At 35.1% G+C, this 10,205-nt stretch overlaps 1 pseudogene across 1 annotated transcript; it reads right to left on the bottom strand.

Annotated features, from left to right (window-relative positions):
- Nucleotides 1-1,338: 1,338 nt before the first annotated feature.
- Nucleotides 1,339-3,158, bottom strand: LOC308416574 (heat shock cognate 71 kDa protein-like; annotated as a pseudogene). Its single transcript has one exon. The product of its transcript is annotated as a heat shock cognate 71 kDa protein-like (transcript).
- Nucleotides 3,159-10,205: the final 7,047 nt, after the last annotated feature.

Genomic DNA, 10,205 nt, shown 5'->3' with positions numbered 1-10,205 from the left:
GGATAGGTGTCTTCTTCAGCAATGGTGCCTTGCTGACAGAGAGCAACCTATAATCTTAGTCACAGTCTAGATTGTTAGGAATTCCTATGGAATCCCTTTTTTTAGCAGCATATTTAGATATACCCTAATTCCTGTATCAAAAACTTTATTTGGTAAGAAAAGATAGACAGTTGGAACTCTGTTTCCCTCATTATTACATTTCATTCAGATTATATATATATATATATATATATATATATATATATATATATATATATATGATGAAGCTTACACAGAATTAGTTTTCCATACTATCCTTCAAGTAGCTCCTAATAATTTTAATATAGTCTCTTATTGCATATTTAACTCACTGATTTAGCTAGGTTGTCTACCCAGAGCTCCAGGAATCCCTTTGTCTCTGCCTTACCTATAAGGGAGTTATAGACATAAGCTGTTCTGCTTGGCTTTATGCAGATGTTGAAAATCTGAACTCAGGTCTTTATGTTTGAGGTAAAGATTGTTTATTTACTGAGCCATCATTGAAGGCTTGGTCTAATTTAAATATTTAAATCCTTATGTAAAGTTTGAAATCTCTGAAGTGTTATATGATATCTGTATATAATGGCTAGGCAGCATTTGTGAATGACTTTAATCCCAGCACTTTGGAGGCAGAGGCAGTTGGATCTCTGAGTTCAAGGCCAGTGAGGGCTACTCAGAAAAATTAGGCAAATCAAACAAAGCAAAATGAAAACAAGGAAAAAAATCTGCATATAATGATTCAAATACTTTCATAAGTGTAAGAACTTAGTGACTTTTGACTCATATCCTCATTTTGTTTTAGGATATTGTATTACCATAGTGATACAGGTACCAAATCCACAATGAAACCAAAGCACCAATTACCAAAGGAAAGTGCTGTGATTGTAACACCTCCCAAATTCAGCCAACCTTGTTCTCTCCCACAATCTCAATCATTTCCCTCTTAATAGAGAAACACCATTCACTCCTATACCTCAGTCTGAGAATATAAAGTCATCTAGAGATAATTTATTGTCTACCAACAATGAAGAAGTCCTAAAGAGACTTTTGCCCACACTATTTTCTCAATTTGTTCTGTTTTTATACTGATTTTGTCAGAATTATTAAACCTTTATTATTATTATGTTTTGGGGAAGAGAAAGAAAACAGCAGAAATTAAAAGTAGATTTAGAGGGAAATTTTTCATTTAATATTATCTATTATGGAAATAAAGATTATCTTAAGTTCTTTGTTTTGGTGCCAATTTAAATAGTTTTATTATTCCATATTACTTGTTTTGGGTCCCTGTGGAACAATGCTATATCCTCTACTTGGACTGACTTAATCCACTTCTTCAATGGACTTAATCCTGAAGAACCAGCACCAGATCGAGGAGCTCCACCACCAGGGAAGCCACCAGGGATTCCTCCAGGCATGCCACCAGCACTCTGGTACAGCTCAGTAATGATAGGGTTGCAGACATTCTCCAGGTCTTTCTGCTGATGCTCAAATTCTTCCTTCTCTGCAGTCTGGTTCTTATCCAGCCAGCTGATGACTTCATTGAACTTGTCAAGAATCTTCTGTTCGTCCTCATCGTTGATCTTGCCTTGTAGTTTCTCATCTTCAACAGATGCTTTCATATTGAAGGCGTTAAGACTCCAGCAAATTCTTAGAGGAAATTTTATCTCTCTGCTTCTCATCCTCAGCTGCTTGGACCATGAGCTCAATATCCTGACTCAAGCGGCCCTTGTCATTGTGATGGTGATCTTGTTCTCTTTTACTGTGTTCTATCTACAGCAGAAACATTGAGGATGCCATTGCCATCAATCTGAGGAACCCCATGGGGTGCAGGAGGTATGCCTGTGAGCTTAAACTTTCCAAGCAGGTTGTTGTCCTTGGTCATGGCCCTTTCACCTTCCTACACCTGGATGAGTACACCGGGCTGGTTGTCAGAGTAGGTGGTGAAAGTCTGTGTCTGCTTGGTGGGAATGGTGGTATTGCGCTTGGTGAGGACAGTCATGACAACACCAGCAGTCTCAATACTAAGGGAAAGAGGGGTGACGTCCAAGAACAACAAATCCTCAACATTCTCAGACTGTCTCCAGATAGAATGGCTGCTTGGACAGCTGCACCATAGGCAACAGCTTCATCTGGGTTAATGCTCTTATTTAGTTGTTTTCCATTGAAGAAGTCTTGCAGAAGTTTCTGAATCTGGTAGAACCACACACTAAGACAATATCATGGATCTGCGACTTGTTTAGTTTAGCTTCTCGAAGGGCCTTCTCCACAGTCAATTCCCTCATAAAGAGAATCAATCTCAATACTGGCCTGGGTGCTGGAGGATAGAATGCACTTGGCCCACTCACAGGCAGTGTGGAGACGCCAGACAGCTCTCTTGTTCTCTCTGATGTCCTTGTGCTTCCGCTTAAACTCAGCAATGAAATGGTTTACCATGCAGCTGTCAAAGTCTTCTCCACCCAAGTGGGTGTCCCCAGCTATTGAATTGACTTCAAAATTCCATCCTCAATAGTGAGGATTGACACATCAAAAGTGCCACCTCCCAAGTCAAAAATCAACACATTCCTTTTAGCACCAACCTTCTTATCTAAACCATAAGCAATAGCAGCAGCAGTTGGTTCATTGATAATTCAAAGTACAATGAGGCCAGCAATAGTTCCAGCATCTTTTGTCGCCTGCCGCTGAGAGTCATTGGAATAAGCTGGCACTGTGACCACAGCATTGGTAACAGTCTTTCCAAGATAAGCTTCTGCAAATTCCTTCATCTTTTTCAGAACCTTTGAGGAAACTTTCTCTGGGTATAAACTTTCTTTCTCATCCTTGTATTCAACTTGGACCTTGGGCCTCCCTGCATCATTCGCCACCATGAAGGGCCAGTGCTTCATTTCAGACTGAACAACAGCATCATCAAACCTACGTCCGATCAGACGTTTGGCATCAGAAACTGTGTTGGTGGGGTTCATTGCAACATGGTTGTTGGCCGCATCCCCAATTAATCTTTCTGTGTCAGTGAAAGCAACATAGCTCGATGTGGTGCGGTTACCCTGGTCATCGGCAATGATTTCCACCTTCCCATGCTGGAAGACACCCACACAGGAGTAGGTGGTGCCAAGATCAATGCCAACTGCAGGTCCCTTAGACATGGTTGCTTGTGTGTAGGCCTGGCTGCACTGACAATGAGACCTCACAAATGCCCGAGAGCTGGCTCTGCGTTCAATGAGCCATCTTAAGTTCGAAAATATACATTATTTTGCAACAACCTCATTTCTTTCTAATATACTAAAAATATTTTATAGTGTTATACATTATTATGTTATATATATTATATTTATATAATTATGTATATGATTCTAAAATATAGATACTATAATAACATATCATAAATATGTTAATGTTTATTTCATAGGCCTACAAACAATTTAAAGGTAAGAATGAGAATAGTATTTTGAGATGCCAGAAAAATTTAAAAGTACCTTTCAAAGCACTAAAATAGAAGTGGTCTTTCCTATCTTCCATGCTCATGGATTGGAAAAATCAACATCTTAAAAATGGCCATGCTACCAAAAGCAATCTACAGATTCAATACAATCCCCATCAAAATTCCAACCCAGTTCTTCATGGAATTGGAAAGATCAATGTGCAATTTCATATGGAATAACAAAAGACCTAGAATAGTGAAATCCATCCTCAACAAAAAAAAAAAAAAAAAAAAAAAAAAAAAAAAAAAAAAAAAAATCTGCAGGAATCACTATCCCTGACCTCAAGCTGTATTACAAGGCAATTGTTCTGAAAACTGCATGGTACTGGTACAGAAATAGGCATGTGGATCAATGGAATAGAATAGAAGATCCAGAAATGAGCCGTCATGTATATGGTCACTTGATTTTTGACAAAGGAGCAGTAAACATCCAATGGAAAAAGGACAGCCTATTCAACAAATGGTGCTGGTCCAACTGGCACTCAGCATGCAAAAGATTGAAAATAGACCCTTTCTTATCTCCTTGTACAAAGCTCAAGTGTAAGTGGATCAAAGATCTCCACATTAAACCAGATACACTGAAACTATTAGATGAGAAACTAGAGAAATCCTTAGAACACATAGGCACAGGAGAAAATTTCCTGAACAAAACACCAATGGCTCAAGTTCTAAGATCAAAGATTAACAAATGGGACTTAATGAGATTGCAAAGTTTCTGTAAGGCTAAGGACATTGTCAAAAAAACAAAACGGCAACCAACAGAATGGGAAAAGATCTTTACCAACACCACATCAGATAGAGGCCTAATATCCAAGGTATACAAGGAACTCAAAAAGCTACACACCAGAGAATCAAATAACCTTATTAAAAAATGGGGTACAGAGCTAAACAAAACGTTTTCAATTGAGGAACACCGAATGGCCGAGAAACATCTGAGGAAGTGCTCCACATCCTTAGCCATCAGAGAAATGCAAATCAAAACAACCCTGAGATTCCACCTCACACCAGTCAGATTGGCCAAGATCCAAAACTCAGATGACAGGAGATGCTGGCAAGGCTGCGGAGAAAGAGGAACACTTCTCCACTGTTGGTGGGGTTGCAAGCTAATACAACCACTATGGAAATCAGTCTGGCGATACCTCAGAAAATTGGATATAGTACTACCTGAAGATCCAGCTATTCCACTTCTGGGCATATACCCCAGAGACACTTTAATACACAACAAAGATATATGCACCACAATGTTCATAGCGGCTCTATTTATAATAGCCAGAAGCTGGAAGGAACCCAGATGTTCTTCAGAAGATGAATGAATACAAAAATTGTGGTACATATACACAATGGAATACTACTCAGCCACCAGAAACAATGACTTAACCAAATTCTTAAGAAAATGGCTGCATCTAGAGAATATCATCCTGAGTGAGATAACCCAGTCACAAAAGAACAGATATAATATGCAGTCACTGATAGTGGCATGCTAACGCCAGAGGCTTGCACTCCCCCAGAAACAACTCACAGACTATGAAATCCAAGAAATAAAGAAAACAAAACAAAACAAAAAAATTTACAAAACAAGAAAACTTTAACTATTTCCATGTTACATTTTGTTTTACATGTACTTTATGCTCATTGTAACTATTAAGTTTTCAAGGCATACTATCAAACCTTGAAAAAAAATGAAGTACTGACTAAAAAATGTATTCATATAGTTTTATTTAAAAATTATGTTAAAATCTGAAAAAAGTACTGACAAAAAATGTATAATTTTAAGCAAAAAATGTTTAAAATCTGTACATTTATCTTTGTTTTGTAAAATAAATTTGTTTTTTAAAAAAAAGAAGTGGTCTTCCCTAATACACACCTAGGACGTATGAGCCTCTATTGTTTTTTGGCTGCTGTGTACTCTTCATCTTCTACAAGGCAGGCACTTGTAGTCCCATCTGTTATTTTATAATCTCAGCTGTACTATCAGGTGTTTTGTTGTTTGTTTTCCTTGTTTTCAGATAACAATATCAACATTGAGAGAATTTTAACAATCTATGCGAATTTGTTATATTTGCATGTTACTAAACTCCATTAATAAGTATGTTTTGTTGTTGTTTGCTGGTAAAACTTGTAGTTAATGAGTACTCTCTGGTATGTATGAAAGTTGAATCTTTTGGGGTACATGAAATTACTTAAAGGGATTATATTTTTAGCAGGATGCTTAATGATCTACTCTAGACCTAACACCCACTAAATATTCTATCTGCCACTGCTTCTAAACTCAAATTAAGAAAATATAGTTTCATTTAAGCATGTGAGCAAGTACACACTGATGTCTGAACTCAACGAGAAATAGACACCACAATTAAATCCTGTATGCAAAGCATGCACATAGCCTTCTCTCTTTCAACATTTCCAAGTTAAAACACTGTAGTGCCTTTGGAAAAAAAATGAAAGCCTATCTTTAACTCTAGCTTTGACTCAAATACTGGCAATGCAAGTAACAGGTAAAAATTTAATGTCTTTATTAACAGAATGTGTATCATAATCATCTTGAAGGAAGATTAGATGAAACATTGCGGTTTTACCCTAAATTGATTCCTCACAGAGGAATGTTTAATATGATGCTTTATGTGTATATACATTAAAATTTCAATTAAGAAAAAAGTGTAAGCATTTATTTTTACATTTTAAACTTATTATATAGTCATGTCCACAATGATTGTAGAAAGCTAATTTATGTTTAAATTTATATTTAAACAAAACAAAACCAGAAAATATCAAAGCAGTAGTTTTCTCATAAACATAGAACATTTACCTTAATTGAAAAATAAGTCCTTATGAAATAATAATACACTGAAAAAACAATTTGAGCCCCAACAATCTCCAAACAATAAATTGCTTCTAGCTATTATTTTCTGTATTTCTTATATTAATTTTTTTTTATTTTTGACATAAATTTTTTTGAAAAACAATGAGCTGCAGAGTTCTCAGCTTGGTTCATCTCTTGTTCCTCCCTGTAAATTTTGCCTAATTCATTTTCTGGTGAAGACTTTACAGAATGAATCCTTGTTCTCTTAGTGCACTACAGCAGGAGTGCAATGATATGATACCAGTATGTCTATAAGTCTTGATGCTAACTTTGGTACATTTTTAAAAATTATTAGTGTCAGAGTAATCTTGTTTTGTTTTGAAGCAAACAATTATCTGTGGAAATGAGTTGTAGCCAATGTAGCTACATTGTATACACTTTTCAATATTTATTTATCGGAGTTAACATCATCTACAATTGTTGCTTTGTTTGAGTTAAATGCTCTTTCTAGTTTTTCTAAATTAAAATTTCTGATTCCTACATTTATACAATTAAGTTGAGAAAAATAGTTAAAAGTTTAATTTTCAAGAACCCTGGAAAACTGAAGTCATTGGACAAACTGCCACTTGGAAGTAAATTTAAATAAATCATCTTACAAAAAAAAAAATAAATAAGCAAGAGGAGAGAACCATGTGCACATAAAGCCACCTACTAAAACAAACTTAACAGGAACTAATAGTCCTCTGTCTTTAATATATCTCAATATTAATGGACTCAAAACACCTGTAAAAGACATAAAGAAACAGACTGGATACACAAACATATTCTAGTCTTTTGCTGCATACAAGAAATACATCTCAATAACAAATACAGTCACTACTTTAGAGTAAAAGGCTGGGAAAAAAGTCTTCCAAGCAAATGATTCCAAGAAACAAGCTGGAGTTGATACCCTAATATTCAATAAAATAGACTTTCAGTCAAAAGTGATCAAGTAAGATGAGGAAGGACACTTGATACTCATCGAAGGAAAAAAAAAACAAGCAACCCCCAAAACAAAACAAACAAACAAAAACATACAAACAAACAAACAAACAAACAAAAAACCACCAAAAGAAAGTCTCAAGTCCTCACATGCAAGGACACCCACATTCATATAAGAAACTTTACTAAATGCACATTGAACCCCACACAATAATAGTAGGAGAGCTCAATTCCCCACTTTCATCAATGGCAGGTCATTGAAACAGAAACTAAAGAAAGACACAGTGAAAGTATTAGAGGTTAGGAACCAAATTGATTTAACAGATATCTATAGAATATTTCACCCTAAATCAAAAGAATACACCTTCTTCTCAGCATCTCATGGTATCTTCTCTAAAATGGAACATATAATTAGTCAAAAAAACAACACTATCAAATACAAAAAGATTGAAATAATCCTATGAATCCTACCAAACCACCATGGCTTAAGGATGTTCTTCAACAGAAGCAAAAATATAGAAAGCCCACATATACTTAGAAACTAAACAATTCTCTATTCAATGTTAACTTTGTCAGGGACAAAATATAGTAAGAAATTAAAGATTTCCTGAAATTTAATGAAAATTATTACACAATATATACAAACTTATAGGACACAATAAAGCACTGCTAAGAAGAAAATTTATAGCACTAAGTGCCCTGGTAAAGTAATTGAAGAGGTCTTACACTAGCAATTTAACAGCACACCTGAGAGCTCTAGAACTACAAGAAGCAAATACACCCAAGAATAGTAGAAGGCAGGAAATAGTCAAACTAAGGGAGAAATCAGCCAAAAAGAAACAAGAAAAGAACTATACAAAGAATCAAAAACAAGCAAAACAAAACAAAAACAAAAACAAAACAAAAATAAAAGCTGGTTCTTTGAGAGAATCAAGAAGATAGATAATCCCTTAGCCAAAGTAACCAAAGAACCGAGAGGCAAATTAACAAAATCAGAAATTAAAAGGGAGACATAATAGCAGATTGGAGGAAATTAAAAAAATCAACAGATCCTATTACAAAAGCCTATACTCAATAAAACTGGAAAATTTAAATGAAATGGATAACTTTCTATAGAAAGTTATGAAAAGTATGAAACTTATATCAATAGCAGGTAAACTATCTAAGTAGGCCCATAACCCTTAAGGAAATAGAAGAAATCATTTTAAAAGCCTCCCAACCAAAAAAAGTCCAGGGGCAGAGGACTTTAGTGCATATTTCTACCAGACCTTCAAAGAAGACTTAGTACCAGTCAGTTTTCCTCAAAATATTCCATAGAATAGAAACAGAAGGAACACTACTTAATTCATTCTATGGAGCCAAACTTACTCTGATACCTAAACTACACAAAGACATGGTGAGAGAGAGAGAGAGAGAGAGAGAGAGAGAGAGAGAGAGAGAGAGAGAGAGAGAGAGAGAGAGGCAGAGACAGACAAAGAGAGACAGAGGGAGACAAAGACAGAGAGACAGAGACACACAGAGAGACAGAGAACTTCAAATTAATTTTGCTTATGAATATTGATGCAAAAATACTCAGTAAGATTCTTGTAAACTGAATTCAAGACCATATTAAAGCCATTATTCACCATGATCATCTAGGCTTCATCCCAGGTATCCAAGGTTGGTTTAATATTCATCAACGTAGTCCGCTATATAAAAAAACTGAAAGTATAAAAACAACATGATCATCTCTTTAGATGCCGAGAAAGCATTTGACAAAAATATAACAAACCGTCATTTAAAAAGTCTTGGAGAGATCATGAATTAAAGGCCCATGAGTAAAAATAATATAAGCAATTTATTGTAAAACAATAGCCAATAATAAATTAAATGGAAAGACACTTGAAGCGATCACAATAAAATCAGGGACAAAACAAGCATGTCTACTCTCCCCATATCTACTCAATATGGTACTTGAAGTCCTTGCCAGAGCAATAAAAAAACAAAATGAGATCAAGGAGATACAAATTGGCAAAGAAGAAATAAAGGTGTTACTATTTGCAGCTGATATAATATATGCATGACACACCCCAAAAATTCTACTGGAGAACTTCTACATTTGATAAACAACTTCAGCAAAGAGGCTAGATATAAAATTAACTAAAATAAAATAGTAGCTTTCCTTTATACAAATTATAAACAGGCTGAGAAAGAAATTAGGAAAACAACAGCTTCCACAATAACCATAAATAATATAAAATATCTTGTTTTAACTTTAACCTAACAAGGGAAAGACATGTATGACAATAACCTCAAGTCTCTCATGAGAAGAACTCAGAAAATGGAGAAATCTTTCATGCTCATGGATTGGCAGAAGTGACATAGGAAAAATGGCCAACCTACCAAAAGCAATCTACAGATTCAAGGCAATGCCAATCAAAATACCAACACAATTCTTCAAAGATATGGAAAGAACAATTTCAAATTCATCTGGAAAGGCAAAAAAAAAAAAAAAAAAAAAAAAAAAAAAAAACCAAGAGAGCAAAAACAATTCATAACAATAAAAGAAATTCTGCATGAATCACCATTCCTAACCTTAAGCTATACTACATAGCCATAGTGATCAAAAATGCATGGTATTTGTACAGAGATAGACACATTGATTAATGGAATAGAATTAAAGTTCCAGATCTAAAACTGCACACTTATAGACACTTGATGCTTGAGAAAGAAGCCAAAAACCACACAATGGAAAAAAAAAACCACTTTCAATAAATGGTGCTGGTCTAACTGGCTGTCTTTATGTAGAAACTTGAAATTAGATCTATATTTGTCACCTTGCATAAAGCTCAAGTCCAAGTGGATCAAGGACCTCAACATAAAACCAAATACACTGGAACTAATAGAATCGAAATTAGAAAAGAGCCTCAAACTCATTGGCACAAGGGTAAA

The sequence above is a fragment of the Micromys minutus genome, assembly GCF_963924665.1.
Source record: "Micromys minutus genome assembly, chromosome: 2".
Lineage (NCBI taxonomy): Eukaryota > Metazoa > Chordata > Mammalia > Rodentia > Muridae > Micromys > Micromys minutus.
Note: the sequence above shows the minus strand (reverse complement) of the source record. Positions and strands in the feature narration are given on the sequence as shown.